Raw genomic sequence first — 26,045 nt, 5'->3', positions numbered from 1 at the left:
ATCTCTGAACCATTTATTTCGTTTTGTATCCTCCAACTCCGACCTGAATTTTTGTAAAAAAACTGCACAACTTTCTTTAAATTTCTCATACGTTTCCACAGGTAATGTAGATCTCAACATCTCTTCCGTATCATTGACTTTTTGTTTAAAACTCAATAATTCCAATTGCAAATACTCAATATTGAGGAGCATCACATCCAATGAATATCGATTAGAAAGCTGTTAAAATTTAGAACAAAATGATGTATTCTGTGCAAATAAATTGGGTTGTAGACTCAACCTCATTCCCCTTGGGACTCGTTTAGCTTTATAGTAATGTCCCAATGTAGCTAAATGCAGTGATAAGTTGATACTTCTTTTAGACTCCAATTCATACCTTCTTTTTAAATCTGCAACAGATGGTGTGCTGAGAAAAGTAACATCTCCCTCCAGACTCTGTAAGATCCGATTCACATCCTCCTCCGCATAGGCTGACATATTGGGTGTAGATAAAATAGCGTTTGTAGATGGAAGAGACATATTCTGAGAGGTGTGCAGGTTCATAGGTCAAATCCAGGAAATACAAAGAAGAACCGCACCACAAATCTTGAAATAATCCCCTCTATCAGGGATTTCGTGTGTGCAAGCCTTCAGAACACGACCAATAGTCCAAATTTAGGAATTAAAAAAAAAAAATCACTTACTTTTAAAATAATTAACACAATGGCAATAGACCGGAAATATTGATTCAATTTCTACCACCCATATTAAAGTTCAACTATTACATAGCAAAACATAATACTTACATAGTATCTATCTATCTATCTATCTATCTGTCTGTCTGTCTGTCTGTCTGTCTGTCTGTCTGTCTGTCTGTCTGTCTGTCCGTCCGTCCGTCCGTCCGTCCGTCCGTCCGTCCGTCCGTCCGTCCGTCCGTCCGTCCGTCCGTCTGTCTATCTATCTATCTATCTATCTATCTATCTATCTATCTATCTATCTATCTATCTATCTATCTATCTATCTATCTATCTATCTATCTTTAATATACCTAAATGGAAAGCACCAGAAACAAAAGTCCCTAGGGTATTAATCATACCCATGTATTGCACTTAGTGCGCCGTATCTATAGGGACCTGGGCATGAAAACCCCTAATAAACATGGTGGTAACGGTGAAACCCGCTAAACGACTATAACAAACCTAAAAATTGGAGTCTGACACACCAAAATACAATTAACAATTGTAATTTTATTAGATCAATATAAAATATCACAAATTAAATAGCAGAGATGATTTCTACAGTGCGGAAAGACAACCAGATTGTACAGAAAATTTAACTGTATACATATAAATATATGAATGACACTGTGTAAATACACGAGATAAAGGTACAGCTCATTACATTTGTATAATATATTTATTGTAAACACATGAAGAGGTAAGAGGACCTACTCAGCACTTTGTATGTGGGCTATATATCAATATTATTACTACATGGTGAGCATATAAATAAATCCATAATAATATAGTAATTGATATAAATAGCACTATATGCTTCATGTGGCATCACTCCATAGTGCACCCAGGAAACTGCCTGTATAAACAGCAGAGAATTGCCTATATCAATTTGTAAAGTAGAGAACTAAGTGCCCTCCATGGAAGGTCTATACTGATAGGGGGGACTCTTACCCATCATGGAAGTAACCGTCTCTGGTGTCCGCCTCTATCTATCTATCTATCTATCTATCTATCTATCTATCTATCTATCTATCTATCTATCTATCTATCTATCTATCTATCTATCTATCTATCTATCATGTCAATCTATATCTATCCATCTATGTATTCATCTTTTTATCTGCCAATCCAGCATTTGACTGACGTTTCTTGGCCTCACCAGAGGAATTAATTTATTCAAAGCCAGGACCCCGCCCGTCCAATTATACAAAACCTGTGCATACCCTATTTTAATTACATTCTAAAGTTCGTTGTTATCATTAGAGATGAGCGAACCGGGACAACCGAACCCGGTTTCGGTCCGAACTTCCGGAAAAGTTCAGTTCGCAGCGAATCCGAACTTCACCGTGTTCGGCCGAACCCGTTTTGACCGAACCCGGTCAAAAATATTATACAAATCGGCAGCCACTTATCTCTATCAATCACTGATAGAGAAAAGAGGCTGCTGATTAAAAATAAAATAAAAAGCATTTCATACGTACCTGGTCGTTGTCTTGGTGACGAGTCCCTCTTCTTCCTCCAGTCCGACCTTCTTTTCTGACGCGGCAGCCTGTGATTGGCTGCAGAGGCCTCTGCAGCCTGTGATTGGCTGCAGAGGCCTCTGCAGCCCGTGATTGGCTGCAGCGCTCACATGGGCTGCATCGTCATCAAGGAATGTCGGGCCGGATGTCGCGAGGGACGCGTCACCAAGGCAACGGCCAGGAGACCGGACTGGAGGAAGCAGGGAGTTCCCGGTAAGTATGAACGTCTTTTTTTTTTTACAGGTACTCTATATTGTGATCGGTAGTCACTGTCCAGGGTGCTGAAACAGTTACTGCCGATCAGTTAACTCTTTCAGCACCCTGGAGAGTGACTATTTACTGACGTCGCCTAATGACGGGTGCACACATGCACACGACCGTAAAAACACCCGTTATTACGGGTCATAATTACGACCCGAAATAGCGGGCCCATAGACTTCTGTTAGCCACGGGTACCTTCCCGTTTTCTCACGGGAAGGTGCCCGTGCCGTTAAAAAGATAGAACATGTTCTATTTTTTTATTTTACGGGCCGTGCTCGTAATTACGACTCGTAATTACGAGCACGGCCGGCCACGGGCAGCCGGCCGCTTTTGCGAGCCGTGCTGTCATTATAAGGGTATGTTCACACGACAGCGTCCGTTACGGCTGAAATTACGGGGATGTTTCCGCCTGAAAACATCCCCGTAATTTCAGCCGTTACGGCATGTGCAGGCGCTTGAACGCCGCGTCCATTACGGACGTAATTGGCGCTGCTATTCATTGGAGTCAATGAATAACGGCTCCAATTATGGCCAAAGAGGTGACAGGTCACTTCTTTGACGCGGGCGTCTATTTACGCGCCGTCATTTACGCGCCGTATTTTCGGACGTAATTCGGTGCAAAAACGCCCGAATTACGTCCGTAATTAGTGCGTGTGAACATACCCTACACACATATATACACGCACACACACACAAACAACCATACACAAACACACACATATACACAAACACACAAATACACACATATAAACAAACACACCCATATATACACAAACACACACACATAAACACACACCCATATACACACACACACACACACACACACACACCTACAAAAACACACACACAAACATCTACACACAAACATCTACACAAATACACCTATATATACACACACATATACACAAACACATATACACAAACACACCCATATATACACAAACACACACATAAACACACACCCATATACACACATATACACAAACACACACATATACAAAAACACACACACACAAACATCTACACACAAACATATACACATACACACATATATACACACACACATATACACAAACATATACACAAACACATATACACAAACACACCCATATATACACAAACACACATAAACACACATATACACAAACACACATATAAAAACAAAAACAGACAAAGACACATACCCAAACACACACACTGTTTCTTTTAAATGCTGTTGGGGAACCCGCTCGATCCACTATATAAGGCTGCGCTATAGTGCAGCATTTAAAAGAAACAGGATCCTGACCTGTCCATAGAGTTTAAGGCAGCACAGAGTATTTCAGGAGATGAGCGTGCAGATTCAGTGCTGCTGTGAACTCTGCTCTTACCATTACGTAGCTCTCAGTCTGTTACCTCTCCTCCACTCCTGTCCTCAAGAACACCTTCACATCATTGGCAAGTCACCACGTAATGGTAAGAGCAGAGTTCACAGCAGCACAGAGTATTTCAGGAGATGAGCGTGCGGATCTTGTGCGGGGTGGTGACTTGCCCATCATGTGAAGGTGTTATTGAGGACAGGAGTGGAGGAGAAGTAACAGACTGAGCTACGTAATGGTAAGAGCAGAGTTCACAGCAGCACAGAATCTGCAAGCTCCTCTCCTGAAATATTCTGTGCTGCTGTGAACTCTGCTCTTACCATTACGTAGCTCTCAGTCTGTTACCTCTCCTCCACTCCTGTCCTCAAGAACACCTTCACATGATTGGCAAGTCACCACCGCGCACAAGATCCGCACGCTCATCTCCTGAAATACTCTGTGCTGCTGTGAACTCTGCTCTTACCGTTACTTGGTGACTTGCCAATCATGAAGGTGTTATTGAGGACAGTAGTGGAGGAGAGGTAACAGACTGAGAGCTACGTAATGGTAAGAGCAGAGTTCACAGCAGCACTGAATCTGCACGCTCATCTCCTGAAATACTCTGTGCTGCCTTAAACTCTGTGGACAAGTCAGGATCATGTTTCTTTTAAATGCTGCACTGTAGCGCAGCCTTATATAGTGGATCGAGCGGGTTCCCTAGCAGCATTTAAAAGAAACAGGATCCTGACCTGTCCACAGAGTTTAAGGCAGCACAGAGTATTTCAGGAGATGAGCACGGCCGGCCACAGGCAGCCGGTCGTTTTTCCAAGCCGTGCTCCCATTATGCACACGACCGTAAAAACACCCGTTATTGCGGGTCGTAATTACGACCCGCAGAAACAGGCTCATAGACTTCTGTTACCCACGGGTACCTTCCCGTTTTCTCACGGGAAGGTGCCCGTGCCGTTAAAAAAATAGAACATGTTCTATTTTTCTATTTTACGGGCCGTGCTGCTATAATTAGGGTATGTTCACACGACAGCGTCCGTAACGGCTGAAATTACGGGGATGTTTCCGCCTGAAAACATCCCCGTAATTTCAGCCGTAACGGCATGTGCAGGCGCTTGAACGCCGCGTCCATTACGGACATAATTGGCGCTGCTATTCATTGAAGTCAATGAATAACGGCTCCAATTACGGCCAAAGAAGTGACCGGTTACTTCTTTGACGCGGGCGTCTATTTACGCGCCGTCATTTGACAGCGGCGCGTAAATATACGCCTCGTGTGAACAGACAAACGTCTGCCCATTGCTTTCAATGGGCAGATGTTTGTCAGCGCTATCGAAGCGCTATTTTCGGACTTAATTCGGGGCAAAAACGTGTTTTTGTATATGTGTGTGTTTGTGTATATGGGTGTGTGTTTGTGTATATATGGGTGTGTTTGTGTATATGTGTTTGTGTATATGTGTGTGTATATATGGGTGTATTTGTGTATATGTTTGTGTGTAGATGTTTGTGTGTGTGTTTTTGTATATATGTGTGTGTGTGTGCGTGTGTGTGTGCGTGTATATGGGTGTGTGTATATATGGGTGTGTTTGTTTATATGTGTGTTTGTGTATATGTGTGTGTTTGTGTATGGTTGTTTGTGTGTGTGTGCGTGTATATATGTGTGTAGGTGAGTAGAAGTATTGTTATTGTTCACAATGATAACAGTTTTTTTATGTTGTTGCAGATTTTGATGTATCGATTGGACTACGTCTTCGATTCGTTGTACTACTGCATAGATCTACGTTTTTTAAAATTTTAATAAAATGGTTAACGAGGGTTTTGTTGGGGATTTCTTATTTCAATAAAAAATAATTGTCTTTGTATTTTTTTTTTAAACTTTATTAGTGCCTAGATAATGGCAGTTGGCTGATTGACAGCGTCCATTATTAAGGCGGTACTTAGTGTTAGCCGGTGCAGAGGCTAGCACTAACCACCCATTATTACCCCGGTACCCACCACCACCAGGGGTGCCGGGAAGAGCTTGGTACGATCCAGTATCCGACCATCTGTTGTGATGGTCGGGTACTGGGGCGGCCGTAGGCTGGTATTATGAGGCTGGGAAGGGCCAAAATCAGTGGACCTTCCCACCCTTGTAATGCTAGGCTGCTGCTGCTGTGTTGTATCGGGCTGTTTTTTTTTTTTAATTTAACAAATTTAACAATAGACGTTGGGTTCCCCACATTTTTAATAACCAGCCATATACAAGGCTGCAGCAGTCTGGCATTACATGGAAGGGAAGGGCCACTGGTTTTGTCCATTCCCAGGCTAATAACACTGTGTTGTATGTGGCTGGTTATGATAAATTGGGTGGAACCCCATGCCTTTTTTAAAAAAAAATTAAAAAAAATAAATAATTTAAAAAAATGACGTGGGGTCCCCCCCACTTTTATAACCAGCCAGATACAACACAGCAGCAGCAGCCTAGCATTATAAGGGTGGGAATGTCCACTGTTTTTGGCCCTTCCCAGCCTCATAATACCAGCCTGCGGCCGCCCCAGTACCCGACCATCACAACAGATGGTCGGGTACTGGATCGTACCTGGCTCTTCCCAGCACCCCTGGTGGTGGTGGGTACCGGGGTAATAATGGTGGTTAGTGTTAGCCTCTGCACCGGCTAACACTAAGCCTCGCCTTAGTAATGGATGTTGTCACTCAGACAGCGGCCATTACTAAAGTGGTAGTAATAAAATTTGAAAAGAAAAAGACAAAGATATAGATAAAATATTTTATTGAAATAAAGCACCCCCAACACAACCCTCATTAACCATTTTATTGTAGAAAAAAAAACGTCATCGAAGTAGTCCTCGAAACCGACGTAGTCCAAACACCAAACCTGTAAAAAATAAAATAAAATGAAATAAAACATGTCGTAGGCTTAGATTCAGTTTAGTGTGTGATACTGACTGTTATACCATGTATAGAAGCCTGCCGCGAAGTTGACTTAGATACAGGGCGCCAGCAGACAGTATCATACATGGCCATGCAGACATATATACAAACAAACATACATGCAAACATACATACATACATATATAAAAACATACATACATAGATAGTTACAAACATACAAGCATGCACATGTATACATTCAAACATACACACATATATACATACATACATGCAAACTATCATACATACATGCATACATACACACACATGAAAACATACATACATACAAACAAACATGCAAAGATACATACATACAAGCATGCACAAATATACATGCAAACATAAATACATGCAAACATAATTACATACATGCACATATATATAAACATACATGCAAACATACATGCAAAAATAAAAACATGCAAACATACATACATGACAACATACATACACACATACATACATACATACATGCAAACATACATGCAAATATATACATGCAAATATACATACAAACATTCACATATATACATACATGCCAACATACATGCAAACATACATGACAACATACATACATGACAACATACATACATACATGCAAACATACATTCATGCAAACATACATAAATGCAAACATGCATACATACATACATGCAAATATATACATGCAAATATACATACAAACATGCACATATATACATACATGCCAACATACATACATGACAACATACATACATGACAACATACATACATGCAAACATACATACATACATGCAAACATACATAAATGCAAACATACATATATACAAACATACATTCATGCAAACATACATACATACATACATACATGCAAATATATACATGCAAATATACATACACACATGCACATATATACATACATGCCAACATACATACAAACATACATACATGCAAACATACACACATGCAAATATATACATGCAAATATACATACAAACATGCACATATATACAAACATGCCAACATACATGCAAACATGCATGCACATATATACATACATACATGACAACATACATACATACATACATACATACATGACAACATACATACAAACATACATACATGCAAACATACACAGATGCAAATATATACATGCAAATATACATACAAACATGCACATATATACATACATGCCAACATACATGCAAACATACATGCACATATATACATACATACATGACAACATACATACATACATACATGCATGACAACATACATGCATACATACATGCAAACATACATACATACAAACATACATTCATGCAAACATACATACATGCAAACATACATACATACATACATGCAAATATATACAGTGAAGGAAATAAGTATTTGATCCCTTGCTGATTTTGTAAGTTTGCCCACTGTCAAAGACATGAACAGTCTAGAATTTTTAGGCTAGGTTAATTTTACCAGTGAGAGATAGATTATATAAAAAAAAAAAGAAAATCACATTGTCAAAATTATATATATTTATTTGCATTGTGCACAGAGAAATAAGTATTTGATCCCTTTGGCAAACAAGACTTAATACTTGGTGGCAAAACCCTTGTTGGCAAGCACAGCAGTCAGACGTTTTTTGCAGTTGATGATGAGGTTTGCACACATGTTAGATGGAATTTTGGCCCACTCCTCTTTGCAGATCATCTGTAAATCATTAAGATTTCGAGGCTGTCGCTTGGCAACTCGGATCTTCAGCTCCCTCCATAAGTTTTCGATGGGATTAAGGTCTGGAGACTGGCTAGGCCACTCCATGGCCTTAATGTGCTTCTTTTTGAGCCACTCCTTTGTTGCCTTGGCTGTATGTTTCGGATCATTGTCGTGCTGAAAGACCCAGCCACGAGCCATTTTTAATGTCCTGGTGGAGTGAAGGAGGTTGTCACTCAGGATTTGATGGTACATGGCTCCATCCATTCTCCCATTGATGCGGTGAAGTAGTCCTGTGCCCTTAGCAGAGAAACACCCCCAAAACATAATGTTTTCACCTCCATGCTTGACAGTGGGGACGGTATTCTTTGGGTCATAGGCAGCATTTCTCTTCCTCCAAACACGGCGAGTAGAGTTAATGCCAAAGAGCTCAATTTTAGTCTCATCTGACCACAGCACCTTCTCCCAATCACTCTCAGAATCATCCAGATGTTCATTTGCAAACTTCAGACGGGCCTGTACATGTGCCTTCTTGAGCAGGGGGACCTTGCGGGCACTGCAGGATTTTAATCCATTACGGCGTAATGTGTTACCAATGGTTTTCTTGGTGACTGTGGTCCCAGCTGCCTTGAGATCATTAACAAGTGTAGTTTTCGGCTGAGCTCTCACCTTCCTCAGGATCAAGGATACCCCACGAGGTGAGATGTTGCATGGAGCCCCAGATCGATGTCGATTGACAGTCATTTTGTATGTCTTCCATTTTCTTACTATTGCACCAACAGTTGTCTCCTTCTCACCCAGCGTTTTACTTATGGTTTTGTAGCCCATTCCAGCCTTGTGCAGGCCTATGATCTTGTCCCTGACATCCTCTTTGGTCTTGCCCATGTTGTAGAGGTTAGAGTCAGACTGATTCATTGAGTCTGTGGACAGGAGTCTTTTATACAGGTGACCATTTAAGACAGCTGTCTTTAATGCAGGCACCAAGTTGATTTGGAGCGTGTAACTGGTCTGGAGGAGGCTGAACTCTTAATGGTTGGTAAGGGATCAAATACTTATTTCTCTGTGCACAATGCAAATAAATATATATAATTTTGACTATGTGATTTTCTTTTTTTTTTTAATATAATCTATCTCTCACTGGTAAAATTAACCTAGCCTCAAAATTCTAGACTGTTCATGTCTTTGACAGTGGGCAAACTTACAAAATCAGCAAGGGATCAAATACTTATTTCCTTCACTGTACATGCAAATATACATACACACATGCACATATATACATACATGCCAACATACATGCAAACATACATGCACATATATACATACATACATACATACATACATACATTACAACATACATACATGCCAAAAAAAAAAAATAATACGTTCATACTTACTTTCCTCCTGTCCGGCCTCCAGCGATGACGTTTCATCCATGAACGCCGCTGCAGCCTGTGATTGGCTGCAGAGGCGGTCACGTGGGATGAAGCGTCATCGCTGGAGGCCGGACAAGAGGAAAGTAAGTACGAACATATTATTTTTATTTTTTTATTACATTAAAATTTTATTTTCCGCGCGCCGAGCATGTACTGTCAAGGTTGCTGAAAGAGTTAGTGCAGCCCATTAACTCTATCAGCACCCTGGACAGTAGCATGCTCGGCGCACGGAAGTGACAGGTTCGGTCCGAACTAGTTCGGTCCGAATCGAACTTTTCTGTGAAATTCGGCGAACTAGCCGAACCGAACTATTGAAAAGTTTGCTCATCTCTAGTTCTCATTGTACACACAGGACACATCATCAATAAGGTCTAAATGGTTATTTGTTAATAATCCTATATAGACCTTTGTGACAAGTGATTGGCTCCAAAGTCAGTTTCAAAATGGGGTTGTCCGCTGCTGGACTATGGGATCATGTTGTATTAGGGGCAAATCATTGTGTCAGAGCTTGGGCCCAGTAGACTGGTGGACTAGTCCGAACCTGAGAAAGCTACAGAAAGCTTTGTTTGTCATTTAGAAGAATGTGTAAAGACATTTCAATGTGTTCTCTGCAAAAGCCTGCACGTAAAAAGTATTGCATTATCAAGGTGTACAAACGAATGAAATGGCAAATGCAGCTCTGCCACAACTATATGGGCTACACTACAATACACTTTACACTGTGTTTATGGATAGATGGAAGCAACGCATTGAAGATAACACAAGCAAGTAAAAACAAAGTAGAATATTGCAATGTATTGCAATCTGATGATATTTATCCTCTTCAAGTAGCTGTCATTCACGTAAAAATTTTTTCTGAAATATATGTACCATAACTGTGTCTTCTTTCTGCCCATTTTTTAAAATATGCAATGCTTCTGTAATTAAGGATATGATGTTTTAACACATTCTTTAATAATGTCCCTCAAATACTGAAGCTTCTCGTGATACTTTAGAATTTGACTTAGTAGGGTGGAATGGTGGAGCCTTTAGCAGGTGCTCAGACTGCTATGGTGGAAGTTTAGCCAATGTTAATAAAATGGATCTAGGATTTGGGTTCCATCAGCAAATCTTCAGAAAATCCAACCAAGATATACAAATTTTATATATTTTATATACAAAACAAATAAATAATAATAAAAAAATAAATAAAAAACATATATATATATATATATATATAAATATATATATATATAAATATATATATAAATATATATTAGTACTGTTCAAAAGTTTTATGTCTGCCGGGGGTTTGAAACTCCCGGAATACCCCCCCCCTGTAGATGGCGGCACACACAACCCCACTGTAGATAGCGGCACACATAATCCCCCCCCCTCGTAGATAGTGGCACACGCAAACCCCCTGTAGATAGCTATTGAATGTGGTGTCGCCGAAGCAGCTGCTATGGCTACTAAAGCGGTAGTTACGCCACTGCTGGTGCTGTCAGACTTACGTAATTAGCATAATTTGCTGTGCTACTCTGTTTCTGTAAGATTCCATAGAAGTGCATAGGTGTTACAGAAACAGAAAAGCATAGCGAGCTACGCTGTTTCTGTAACTGTTACGCTGTTTATGTAACTTCCATTCACATGCCTCCCCACACAGTATAATACCCTCATAGCTGACCCTCACACAGTATAATGCCCCTATAGTGCCTCCCTACACAGTATAATTGCCTTTAATGCCTCTCCACACAGATTAATGCCCCTATAGTAACCTCACACAGTATTATTCCCCCATAGTGCCCTGCACACAGTATAATGCCACATACTGCCCCCCCCCCCGAGAATAATGCCCCCATAGTGCCCCCACACAGTGTAATGCCCCCATAGCTACTGCCCCCATACAGTATATTGACCCCTTTGTTGGCCCCCACAAAGTATAATGCCCCTAAAACTGATGCCACACAGTCTAATGCCCCTATTGCTGCTCCCAAACCGCAAATGCTTTTATAGATGCCACATGCAGTATAATGCCCCTATAGTGCCTTCCCACACAGTATAATGCCCCTATAGTTCCTCCCAACACAGTATAATGTCCCCTCAGTGCCCCCACACAGAATAGTGCCCCCCACACAGTATAATGCCCCCATAGCTGCTGCCCCACACAGTATATATACACCTTAGTGGGCCCCACACAGTATAATGCCCCTTAAGGTGATCCCACACAGTCGAATGTTCCTATAGCGGCCCCCACAACGTATAATGTCCCCATAGATGCCCCATGCAGTAAAATGCCCCTATAGTGCCTCTCCACACAGTATTATGCCCCTATAGTGCCTCCCAACACAGTATAATGCCCCATAGTGCCCCACACACAGTATAATGCCCCCACACAGTATATGCCCCCATAGCTGCTGCCCCATACAGAATAATCCCACCATGGCCGCCCACATATGGGATAACGTCCTAAAAGCTGCCCCCATAGCTACTTCACACACAGTATAACACCCCCATAGTGTTCCCATACTGTGTAATGTCCCCATAGTGGCCTCATACAGTATAATGCTCCATAGCTGCCTCCACAGTGTATAATGCCCCAAAGCTGCGCCTATACAGAATAATGATGTTAGTGCCTCGCACCTGTCTTCGCCGAGCCACTCACAGCCGGCATTACACAGTGAATGCTGGTGCATGTAGCTGACGGTTCCCTGCATCAGCACTGGTATCATCTGTATCTGTGTCTTGAGGATGCAGATACAGTTGAAAACAGGACATGCCTCCGCAGCCCGGCCCTGGGCCGCCGCCCACCCCCTCCACTTTTGTTAGCTACGCCTCTGGTATAAGAAAAATCACAAAGTATAAGCACACAAGCCAAGATAGGGCCGGTGCACATATAAATTGCACAGTGGCCAGTGAGAAGCACACTTATTGTGCCTTGAGTTTTGTTTGGCCGGACAACTATGCACTGTGCCACCCGCCACCGCTGGAGCCTGGACATGTAAATTTATTAGAGTGGGAATACAAAGAAATAATTATATTGATAAAATGTTGCAGGGAAATTGAGGGCAACCTTTTATTATTCGATCTGGTTTGTTCCCCTCTAATCTTGCAACAAAGGTCCATTCTTACCCAATGTAGAAGTCAACTAAAACTGAAAGTAATTTGTTTTTTAATTTAGTTTAACTACTCCAGAAATTACCACATGACCTTAGTCCACAACTAGGTATACTTACCTCAAATTAAAAAACAATCATAATTATTAGGCTTAGTTCACATCTGCTTCAGGACTCCGTTTATGAGTTCTGCGTCGGAGCTTTCCGTTAGGGGAACCCATAAACGGAATCCAAACTGAAACAAACGGAAACCATAGGTTTCCGTTTGCATCACTGTTGATTTCAATGGTGACAGATCTGATGTAAATGGTTTCCGTTTGTCACCGTTGTTTAAGGATTCCGTCATTTTGACAAAATCAATACAATAGTCGACTACGCTATTCATTCCGTCAAAACGACGAACCAATGAACGAAGTCCCGACACAGATGTGAAAGAAGCTTAAAATGTAATAAAACCACCGAACACCGATATCGCACATTTTGGTCTGCAAGTAAACTGTATACATTCTCCTTTTGTGCTTCCAATTTCTCCAAATAGTTGCAAAATACTTTTATTCTGATAAAATGACTCAGAAAATGACTGCACCTTTTTTTTAGTTCTATGGCTAGTCAAATATTTAGGACTGTTAAGTGCACTTGTAAGTCTTTTTTAATTCTCTCAGACATGAATGAGTCACAGATGGTTTCAGTAGATGGCGGGTAGTAGATAATACAATACTATAGTACAATACAATATAGTACTAGAACAAAAAGAGTAACTACACTATAATAAGGTTGTTTTGGGTTATATAAATACATAGTATATATGCTACAATGAATTGTTAGATACAAGAACTATGGAAAATTCTCTAAGATTTCTTATTCTGGATATGGTTTTATTTAACTATTCATTTGCTTTAATGATAGTTTAATGACATTTTGTTTTTTGCGGGACGGGTTGTAGTTTTTATCGGTACTATTTTCGGGTACATGCGACTTTTTGATCACTTTTTATTCTCAATTTTGGGAGGGGTGGTGACCAAAAAATAGCGATCCTGGTGTAGTTTTTTATTGATCTTTTTTGGGGCGTTGATCGTGCGGGAAAAATAACATTACAGTTTTATAGTTTGGGTCGTTACGAACGTGGTGATACCAAATATGTGTACTTTTTTAAACGTGTTCATTTTTTTTCTATAATGAAAGTCTTATTATAGGAAAAAAATGCAGTGTTTGTTTATGTAACTTATAACTTTTATTTTTACACTTTTTTTTTAAAACATTTTGATTACTTTATTTTACTTTTTTCAGTTGTCCCACTAGGGAACACTTAGACTTGCAGCTCTGATTGCTGCTAGAGTACATTACACTACCTACGTAGTGTAATGTATTCTAACTGTCATTGTGACGTGACAGTCACACTGACAGGAAGCCTTGGAGGACTGGCTGGAGGCTGCTCCTCCGAGGCTTCCATACATGGCAACCCGGAGGTCATTGTGTGGCATCCGATTGCCACGACAATCATCGGCAGCCCCCACAATCACTTTGTGGGGGCTGCCGATGTGCTTTAAACCCCTTAAATGTGGCGAACGCAATCTGTCGCTGCATTTATGGGGTTAATTGCCAAAATCAGCGACGATGATCCGCTGACCAGCAAGACTGGAGTGTCAGCTGTCTGGGACAGTTAATCTGTTAGGACAGTGTGCGCCGGGAACTACTCCGCAACTGTACGACCTGATGCGGGAAGCAAGCCCTTTGCAGGACAGTTGCGGAGCAGCGCGTGAAGAGGTTAAGGTCTAAAATAGGCTGGTCATTAAGGGGTTAATAGACAGCCTAAGATATTTAACTGGAGGATTATCATGTGTGATCAACTGAACAGTAAGGCCTGATTCACACGAGCGCTGCGCATCTCGGACGTGAAAAACTACCGTTTTTCACGTCCGAGGTGCATCCGTGTTCAGCGCTGCGATGTCACGCATCCCCCATAGTTGAGAGTCTATGGAGGGATGCGTGATCCGCGAAAAGAACGGACATGTCCTATTTTCACACGGACCCTTCACACGGTCCTTAGAAACAACGGCTGTGTGAACGGCCACATTGAATAACATAGGTCCGTGGGACGGCCGCTGTCTTAACAGCCATCCCACGGACGTTTAACACATTCATGTGAATCAGGCCTAAGGGTAGGAACACATAAATGCACATAAATTGACCTATGGTGCGGTTGCTTCAACTGCAGCATGTCTATTATTTTTCTGCGGATACACAATTCAATGGGGTGCTTAAACCCGCATCAAAGCAGCGTGTGTTGCGATATTTGCGGCAGAATTACAGTGATTCCGCCACAAAAATTGCAAGAGAGAAAAAAAACAATAAAGTTATACTTACCCAGAGTTTCCTTCTTCCTCTCCAGTCCGGCCTCCCTGGATGACGTTGCAGACTATACGACAGGCTGCAGCATCACATGGGCCTGCAACGTCATCCAGGGAGGCCGGAGCGGATATCAGAGGAGGAAGGGGGTAAGTATGTGCGATCAATTACGCAGTGGAATGTACACTCGAAATAACGCACCACAGTGTGGTGCGGTATTTCGGACGGCAATCCCTGCAGTGTTTGCGGCGTATACGCTGCGCAGCTGAAGTCAGTTTATACGCCCTGAATACGCTATGTGCGTTCATACCCTCAGGGTGTATGGCTTGAGTAAGAGAAGGATGATCCAGCGCCAGTAGTAGTATTTAAAAGGGAAGAACAGTTCCCATGTTTATTGGAGAAATATTTTAAAATCTAGGAGCGAGACGCAGTCTCATGGCAAGAGTAAGCAGGGAATATACCCGAGCCTACGCGTTTTGAACGGACACTGCGTTCTTAATCATGGCAAAGGAAGTTGAGACCGTGTGTTACTGCCCAACCTATGTATAAATTTGTCAGCTGTTGTAAGTGCTACGTAAATGTAAGCGATTGGATGGGAAAGCTAATACGAGAGTGACTAGCTAATAGCTGCAGGTGAACAAAGATGGCACAAAGTCGGCATAGTTTGATGTGTTAAGTATACAAAGAATACTATTAGAAACTGATCCAAAAAAGAAAAATTACTACTCACGTTTAAATAGCGTTTTTCAAACATTTGGGTTACAGTTAGTTAATGACAACGCAGAGGGGGAACAGACGCACACGGTCTCCATTGTACTCATACATATATAGCAAGCAGATATATTGTAACAATACATAAGGACATGTTAAAAACAATTACACACTAGAAATAGAGTCCAGAATCACCATGTCTCTTTCTCTCACTCTCTCTCTCTATATCTATCTATCTATCATCTATCTATCTATCTATCTATCTATCTATCTATCTATCTATCTATCTATCTATCTATCTATCTATCTATCTATCTATCTATCTATCTGTCTAAATCTGCAACAAATGTCTAGTCCCCAAAAAATATCCCAGTATTTTTTCATAGTTTAAATAAAAAGACTATACTCACCTCCCGACCTCCCGTGGCGCTCTTGTGGCAATGCATCCCTGGTCCTCCTAATGGTCTCTGTACAGCTGGGATCCTGTAATGATGTTTCATCATATTTGACCGCTGCAACCAATCACAGGATGCCTGCTGTACAGAGACCATCCAGAGGACCAGGGACATGTTGCCACAGGAGCACCAGGGATGCGAGTATAGTCTTTTTTTTTTTTTTTTATCTCCACTGGTTTCCACAGCACAATTTGCTGTAGATTTTCCGGCAGATTTCCCTGTGAATTCTGGGTTGGATTTGCTGCAGTATTTTCTGCAGTAAATTTGATCAATATGTACATACTTTAAATGGACACAAGTTACAAATGCTCCAGTAGTATACAGTTTTATGCCACCCAAAAACAGGTGTGAACCCCTCCCCCCCAAAAAAACATATGCCTCAGCACATTGTGAAACCGCACAGTAGTCTTTACATACGTTTATGTGCACACCAAAGTTTTCTGAAATTCAACAGGGGCGCCATTTAAGTTTTTGCCTCGGGTGGCAAAAAAGCTTGAATTGGCCCCTCAGGTGCAGATACGATTGCATAATCCTCCTGGAGCGGAGTCCCCCTCAGGTCACTATCCATATATTGGCAGTGACGTCAGGGACCCCTCCTGCAGGAGAGGAATGATACTTCCCGCTGTCCCGGATGGCCGGTGGTATGTTCCGCAGTCAACTGTATCCGCGTCCTCAGGACACAGTTACAATTGAACTTAATGCTGAAGCAAGGAACCTTCAGCTCCCTGCTTCAGCATTAGTTAAGAGCGGAGGAGCAGAGGGAGCTGTGCCCAGGGAAGCCCTTGACATCACAGTCCATATAAGGACAGTGACTTCAGTGGCTCTTCTGAAACAGAATCCCCGTTGCCGACACTCTGGCAGGGGATTCCGCCCAGAAGAAGCCCCTGACGTCACTGTCCATATATGGACAGTAATATCAGTGACGTTACTGTACATAAAGGAACAGTATCAACTAGGAGCAAAATTCCCGGCCTATGTTCTGGCTAAGCATTCCGTTCCTAGAGGGAGTCTCAATGATGCAATCTACATGGGGGGGAAGGAGCAATGCTATCTACAGGGGGTGTGGCACTATCTACATGGGCACAGTGGCACTATATAGGTGCACAATCTACAGAGGACACTGGCGCTAGCTACATGGGTACTGTCTGTGGCCACTATCTACGTGGGTACAAGAGGCATCTAAGGGGACATTGTACGGCATTGGGGCATCTAAGGCAGCATTTTACTGTATGGGGCAGCTATAGGAGCATTACACTGTGTGGGGCAGCTGTAGGGGCATTCTACAATATGGAGGCAGCTATAGGGCATTAAACTGTATGGGGGCAGCCTTGGGCGCATTAAGCTGTATGGAGCAGCTATGGGGCTTTATACTGTATGGGGGAATTTGATTCAGCATTATACTTCATGGGGACATCTGTGTGGGCATTGTACTGTATAGGGGCATATGTGTGGGAATTATACTGCATGGGAGAATTTGGGTGGGCATTATAGTGTATAGGTGCATCTTTGGTGGCATTATGCTGTATGGTATCTACAGGTCTGTGCGTATGTGGCACTACCTACAAGGGGGGAGGGTGGCAATATCTACAAGGGGGGCTATGTGGCACTATCTACAGGGGGCTGGCAGTACTTCTAAGGGGGCGTATGTAGCACTACCTACAAGGGGGGTGTGGCACTACCTACAGGGGTACAGTGTGGCACTATCTACAAGGGGAGGTGTGGGGGACTATCTACAGGGGGCTGTGTCGCACTATCTACAAGAGGAGGTGTGGCACTGTCTACAAGGGGAGGTGTGTGGCACTATCTACAGGGGGCTGTGTGGCACTATCTACAGGGGGACTGTGTGACACTATCTACAGGGGGACTGTTTGGCACTATCTACAGGGGGACTGTGTGGCACTATCTACATGGGGGCTGTGTGGCACTATCTGACCTCTTCATTTATTTTCTTTTTATTTATTGTTCTGTTAACAACTTTATATAACTGTATCGTAAAATGTACAAATGATTTTATGCTCGAGTTACATAAAAAAAAGTGGGAAAAAAATTACATCTCATTGATTGGTAGAGAAAGCAAACATGGCGAGGGAGAAGAAAAAGTCGGGAAAGTGGGTTGTAGGCAGGGGGGGCACCAAACTGCATCTTTGCTCCGGGTGCTGGAGCACCTAGCTACGCCTCAGGATTGCAGCATCAAAGGGTTTTCTTGCCACCGACACACCAACGATGCAATTGCTGGGGTGCCGATGTCTGTAATGGCAAACATAGGTCTAATACTGGCTTCCTGGTATACCAGCTATGGTAGCCTCCTAGGCCAAACCTGGAGGCGGGCCTAAAAGGCTTCCAGTACCGACGGCAAGATGGTGCCGGCTCAGCTGACACCCTGCTGTAATGGCAGGGACCGGAGCTAGCTCTGATCCCTGCCCTTAATCCCCTTAGATGCAGCGTTTCAAATCGATCTCTGCATCCTAGTGGTTTGTAGCAAATCAGCAGCCCTGCAATGACTACTAAGGCAACAGCAGGCCTAACAATGGCCTCCTGCTCTGCAGATTACGGATGCCGATTAGGCCTCGCCTGGAGGCGGAGCCGAATCGGATTGCTGTCAGTGAATGACTGACAATTCTAATACATTGCACTACATAGGGAAACAGCATAATAATTAAAGAGCTGTCTTTTCATGGCGGTACAAGCTGGGCACCACATATTGGTATACCTATGGAAAAATTGCCATTTTCACTCTGCGACATTGAGTGTACACTAATTTCTGGAGAGCACATGTGGGGTTAACATGCTCACTACACCCCAAGGTGAATACCTTGAGGGGTGTAGTTTCCAAAATAGGGTCACTTCTAGGTGATTTCCACTGTTTTGGTCCCACAGGGGCTTTGCAATTGCGACATAGTGCCCAGAAACCAATCCAGCAAAATCTGCACTCCTACCCTTCTAAGCCCTGCTGTGTGCCCAGACAGCAGTTTATGAGCACATATGGGGTAAAAACATACACTGGAGAAGTTGCTTTACAAATGTTGGGGGGCTTATTCTTCTTTATTCCTTGTGGAAATTAATTTGATTAGCTAAAACGACATCTTATTGGAAAAACTTTAAATAATTTATTTTCACTTCCAAATTCTAATAAAATTTATGAAACACATGTGGGGTCAAAATGCTCACTACACCCTTAGATCAATTCCTTGTGGGTGTAGTTTCCAAAATTGCATTTTTTTGGGGGGTGATTCCTCTGTTTTGGCATCACAACACCCCTTCAAACATGAAATGGTGCTTAAAATATAATGTAATAAAAAGGTCCCAAAATCCTCTAGGTGCTTCTATGCTTCTGAGGCCTTTGCTTCAGTCCTTTAGCATACTAGGGCAACGTATGGGATATTTCTAAAAACTGCAGAATCTAGGCAATAATTATTGAGTGATTTTCTCTGGTAAAACCTTCTGTGTTACAGAAAAAAATGAATTAAAAACAAAAATGAATTAAAAACAAAAATGAAATTTGTACATTTCACCTCTACATTGCTTAACTCTTGTGAAACGACTAAAGGGTTAAGAAACTTTCTAATTGCTGTTTGAAATACTATGAGGGGTGTTGTTTTTAAAATGGGGTGATTTATGGGGGTTTGTATTGTAAAGGGCCTCTCAAAGCCATTTCGCAACTGAACTGGTCCCTGAAAAAATAGCCTTTTGACATTTTCTTGAAATTGTGAGAAATTGCTGCTAAAGTTCAAAGCCTTGTAACGTCCCAGAAAAATAAAAGGATGTTCAAAAAAGGATGCCAATCTAAAGTAGACATATGGGGGATGTTAACTAGCAACTATTTTGTGTAGTGCAACTATTTTTCTTACAAGCAGAAACATTAAAATTGATAAAAAAGCTAATTTTTGCAATTTTTCCCTAAATTTTGGTGTTTTTCACAATGAAATACTGAATGTATCGACCAAATTTTACTAGTAACATAAAGTCCAACGTGTCACGAGAAAACGGTCTCAGAATCACTTGGATAGGTAAAAGCATTTCAAAGTTATTACAACATAAATTGAGATATGTCAGATTTGAAAAATAAGGCTTTCTTAGGAAGGTCAAAAGTGGCCGCAGCGGGAAGGGGTTAAACTGACATAGCATAACTGTACAGGAGCATGTTAATAGTAAAGCATTGGGACTCAGAGGGTTAATATAACAGAAGATGTTATCTCTGCCTAGCTGTAGGAGCCTGTGTGAGAAAACTCTAGAATCATGCATAAGGGGAGCCCGTCCCAGACTTATAACAGGGGCGCAGCTAGGGGGGGGGGAAGGCGGGGCATGTGCCCCGGGTGCAACTTAGAGGAGGGCGCCAGCGCCACCTCCTCCTGCACTATAATTGTACCTGTGTCTATAGGACACAGGTACAATTAGAAGCAATGAATGACCGGGTAGGTTCCGTGCCTGGCTATTCAGCGCTTTTACACCAGTGAAGCGACTGGTACCTTTTGTACCAGTGAAGCTTCCGTCGATGAAAGGCGCTGATTGACAGGGAAAGTCATCCTGCCCAGCCAATCAGCGCCTTTCATAGACGCTGCGTTCAACCCCCAGGAGACCTGCGCAGAAGAGAGCAGGTCTCCATTGCTGCCGGCCGGCATGGGAGCGGGATTAAGGTGAGTTTAAATAGTTTTTTTTGTTTTTTTTAATTGTAATAAAAGTGTGTGACTTTATCTACGGGGGGGACTTTATCTACGGGGGGACTTTATCTATGGAGGGGGGACTTTGTCTACACGGGGGGCCTTTATCTACGGAGTGGGGACTTTGTCTACACGGGGGGGGGCTTTATCTACGGGGGGGACTTTATCTACACGGGGGACTTTATCTACACGGGGGGGCCTTTATCTACGGGGGGACTTTGTCTACATGGGGGGGGGCTTTATCTACAGGGGGGACTTTGTCTACACGGGGGGGGGCTTTATCTACAAGAGGGACTTTATCTACGGGGGGACTTTAACTACACGCGGGGGCTTTATCTACGGGGGTGTCTATCTACAGGGGGGGCTATATACTGGGGTGGGCTATCTATGGAGCACCATATACAGGGGTGGGCTATAGCTACAGGGGGCTATATAGTATAGATATAGCCCACCCCTGTATATAGTGCTCCATAGATCGCCCACCCCTGTATATAGCCCCCCCCTGTATATAGCCCACCCCTGTAGATATAGCCCACCCCTGTAGATATAACCCACCCCTGTAGATATAGCCCCCTATACATATAGCACACCCCTATATATAGTCCCCCTGTAGATATAGCCCACCCCTGTATATAGCCCACCCCTGTAGATATAGCCCACCCCTGTATATAGTCCCCCTGTAGATATAGACCACCCCTGTATATAGTGCTCCATAGATCGCCCACCCCTGTATATAGCCCCCCCTGTATATATAGTCCACCCTTGTAGATATAGCCCACCCCTGTATATAGTCCCCCTGTAGATATAGCCCACCCCTGTATATAGTATCCCACAAATAGCTCCCCCTATAGTGCTCCACAGAAAGCCCACCCCTGTATATAGCCCCCCTGTACATATAGTCCACCCCTGTATATAGTGCTCCACAGATAGCCCACCCCTGTATATAGTGCTCCACAGATAGCCCACCCCTGTATATAGTATATACAGGGGTGGGCTATCTGTGGAGCACTATATACAGGGGTGGGCTATCTGTGGAGCACTATATACAGGGGTGAACTATCTAATGGAGCACTATATACAGGGGTGGACTATATGTACAGGGAGGCTATATATAGAGGTGGGCTATCTGTGAAACACTATATACAGGGGTGGACTATATGTAGAGCACTATATACAGGGGTGGACTATATGTGGAGCTATATCTACAGGGGGGCTACATACAGGGGTGGGCTATCTGTGGAGAACTATATACAGGGGTGGGCTATATCTACAGGGGGCTATATACAGGGGTGGGCTATCTGTAGAGCACTATAGGGGGAGTTATTTGTAGGACACTATATACAGGGGTGGGCTGTATGGGGGCACTATCTACAGGGGGCTCTATGGCAGACACTATCTACAGGGGGCACGGTGTGTGTGTGTGGGACACGGTGTATGGTGCTATTATAATTAGAGGTCCAGTGTATGTCACTATTATATTTAGGGGCGTAGTGTGTGGTTTAATGAGAACTTTATCTTTATTTATAGGTGTAGAAATGTTGGAAAAGTGAGAAGCTGAAGACATCTGAGCAGCAAACTGCAGAAATGGGCTGTGACCGGGAGAAGCCACCATAGAGGTCTGGACCAGATGGAGAAAAAGAGCTAGAATCTGAGACGTCACCGGTGAGTCACTTATTGTAAATGTTTATTCTGCCTCTAATCAGTAATATAGTCACTGTATGATCTGCAGAGAGATGATGGTGGTATGATTATGATAGGATTTATTTTTTGTGAAACAGCAACTCCCAGAATATCCTTATCATTGTTTGGACCATGCTAGGAGCTGTAGTTTTACGCCGTACAAACCTGTACAGCAGGGGTTGCACTAAATTGAGCTGTATTTGTGCTGGGGCTGTATATATGTATTGAGCTTGGTTCTGGGGCTGTATATATGTGCTGAGCTTGGTTCTGGGGCTGTATTTATGTACTGAGCTTGGTTCTGGGGTTGTGTATAGAACCATATTGCTTGTAAAATGTACAAACGTTTTTATGCTCGCGTTACATAAAAAGAAATGTTGAAAAGAAATGACACGTCATTGATTAGTAGTGAAAACAAACACGTGAGGGGGAAGAAGATGTCGGGAAAGAGGTTGGGGGGGTGCCAAACTGAATCTTTGCCCCGGGTGCTGGAGAACCTTGCTACGCCTCTGCTTATAAGCAGTCTGTGATGGGCTCACTCTATACATAAGGCTGGATTTTAGTAAGAAGACAGCTAAAATAAAAATATAAATTTATTAATTTTGGACAAGCAGGCAAATTGGGCTTCGTTCACATCTGCGTCAGGGTTCTAGAAGTTCATGGGTTCCGTCAGCCCTCCTCGTCATCGGAACCCTTGAATGGAAAGCAAACGGAAACCATAGCTTTCCGTTAGCATTATCATTGATTTCAATGGTAACACTTCCATTGCTAACGTTTCCGTCTGTCTCCGTTCCGTAAAGTTTCCAATTTTTCAGCGGAATCAATAGCACAGTCGGATACGCTATTGATTAGACCATCGTTAGATCGCTGGTACAATACACTGCAATCCTAATGTATTGCAGTATATTGTCACTTTTAGAAACAGGGCTTAACGGAGGCATAAAAAAAGGCAGACCTGAGGGCCTTCATTAGGCCCCAGTCTGCCATGACACGGGTGGGGCGATGGGCTGTCAGAGGGCCCCCCCCTCTTTTTAACAGATTAGATGTCGCGGTCGCTATTGACAGCAGAATCCAAGTGGTTAAACAGCCAGCAACACAGTGCTCCATACTCGCTCTATACTTCACCCCCTTGCACCAACGTGCAGTTACGTCCAGGTGCGCGAAAGGGGTTAAAATATTAATCAAGATATACATAAGTTAAGATGAGGATAGACAAAACAAATTGGCCCTGATCTGCATAGGGACATGTGAAAAATCTTTCTCACTCCTGTAGATATTCTTAATGTAAATTGCTGCACATGTATTTTCTTGTAAGAAAGCTGAGGCACAATAGTTCAGGAGCTGCGCCGTGTTCCTCAATCGACATGCAAGAAGCTGAATGAGTTAATGAAATAAGTCCAGTGTAGGAAGGAGGTTCTGGTGTAAGGTATGAGGTCACTGAAGCTTGGAATGTCTACTTTCTGAGAGGGACTCATCCCATTGACATATGACAGGCCAGCATTTCACAAAAGCAATCACCCCTGACTAGTTGTCTTGCAACCTTATCTAACTGGAGTAAGAATAAAAAGAATCGGCATAATGAAGGTTTCCAGTTGGTAAAGCTGAAACAGAATGAAAAGTAATGACTTACTCGAATTCTATAATTGAACATCAAGGATTTGCTTAAATAAACAGCCTTATGATACCATAATTAATTTTATGATCGGAACTCTCTGAGGTTAAATGAATACTAAACATTATCAGTGTTTGTGGGTTATAAACTTGGTGGACTGTATACAACCATCAACATAATGCTTTCATGGGACACACTGTGTGCATATTCTGATAAAATCTATTAGAGCTGATAGCAGTAATAACTACTTGGATAATGGCTGGTCGTGCACCACTGCGCATAAAATGTCCAAATAGATTTTATCTGAATTGTTTTCCATTTTTCTCTCCTATTTGTAAAATTAGATTTTTAAAACTATTAAGATCTGGGACAAATAAACCTTATTAGCCTTGGGATATTGCTGTGTCAGTAATAATATGGTATGTTTGGTATTACATGTAATGCCCAATGAATAGTCAGATCTAGACTAAACATTAAATAGTTAATATATTCTGGACAATGATTTGACTAAAACTGACTCCGTTGCTGTCACACCCATACACTGCAGAAATTTGTGCTAAGTCAATGAGACACAAAAGGACCATATTTTATCCACTGCATTTGACATGTCATAAGACTGTCAATGAACTATTACTTGTCTTTTAAATCTTCAATACAAGCTAATCGTTTCAGAGCTAGATTAAAGATGGTCACACAATTTAGAAAGGTGCCGCCCGAAAGTTAGGGATGAGCCAAGCATGCGTGTTGGCGTCATGGGTAGAGGGGAGTAAGCCATTGTAAGACTGGGAGCAGCATATCTTCCAAGTAAGCAGAGAATTAGGCATGTTTAAAGCCAACATGCCGATTCTTCTTTCGCCTGACGTTGTTTGGGGACTGTTGGACTGCGACCATAAATTGTCAACTGAAATCACTAGATTCGGACAACCTGTACGGCTGGTTTAAGAGCCAGTGGGATCCTAGACACTCCAGCAGGTCTGGTTCACCATTCATTATATCCGCTAACTGCAGAACATCTCTACAGATGTTCAGTTTTCTCATTTATCCAGAGTACAGAAAAATTCACATACCACAATAATTGGTGTGTTAAATGTTGACATTGTTAACTGAGGTTTGTATAATGTGACAGGGTGTAGGAAACAGTGTCTACAACAAAGTATTGAAAGATCTCCAGGTATTTGTTTGTGAAGCTTTTTGGCTGATACAGGCTGTAGAACAGTAACAGAAGAGAGCCATAGTATTTGGATCCACATAGGATTTATGTGAGACAATGACTATAGAGAGCTACTGTTATGGTATCTATGAAGTCATGCAACAACTGCACCCTTAGAAATGCATTGAGTTGCATTAACCCGTTAAGGACACGGCCATTATTTGATTTTTGATTTTCGTTTTTCACTACCCGCCATAACGTTTTTATTTTTCTGTCAATAGAGTGGTGTAAGGGATTATTTTTTGCAGGAGGAGTTGTAGTTTCTATTGGTTGCATTTAAAGTACCATATAATGTACCGGGAAACTGAAATTGCGGGCTGAATTTGGAAAAAAACTCTGATTCCTCCATTGTTTTTTGGGTTTCATTTCTACAGCTTTCACCATGTGGTAA

Source organism: Rhinoderma darwinii, chromosome 2 (genome assembly GCF_050947455.1).
Source record: "Rhinoderma darwinii isolate aRhiDar2 chromosome 2, aRhiDar2.hap1, whole genome shotgun sequence".
Taxonomy (NCBI): domain Eukaryota; kingdom Metazoa; phylum Chordata; class Amphibia; order Anura; family Rhinodermatidae; genus Rhinoderma; species Rhinoderma darwinii.
Note: the sequence above shows the minus strand (reverse complement) of the source record.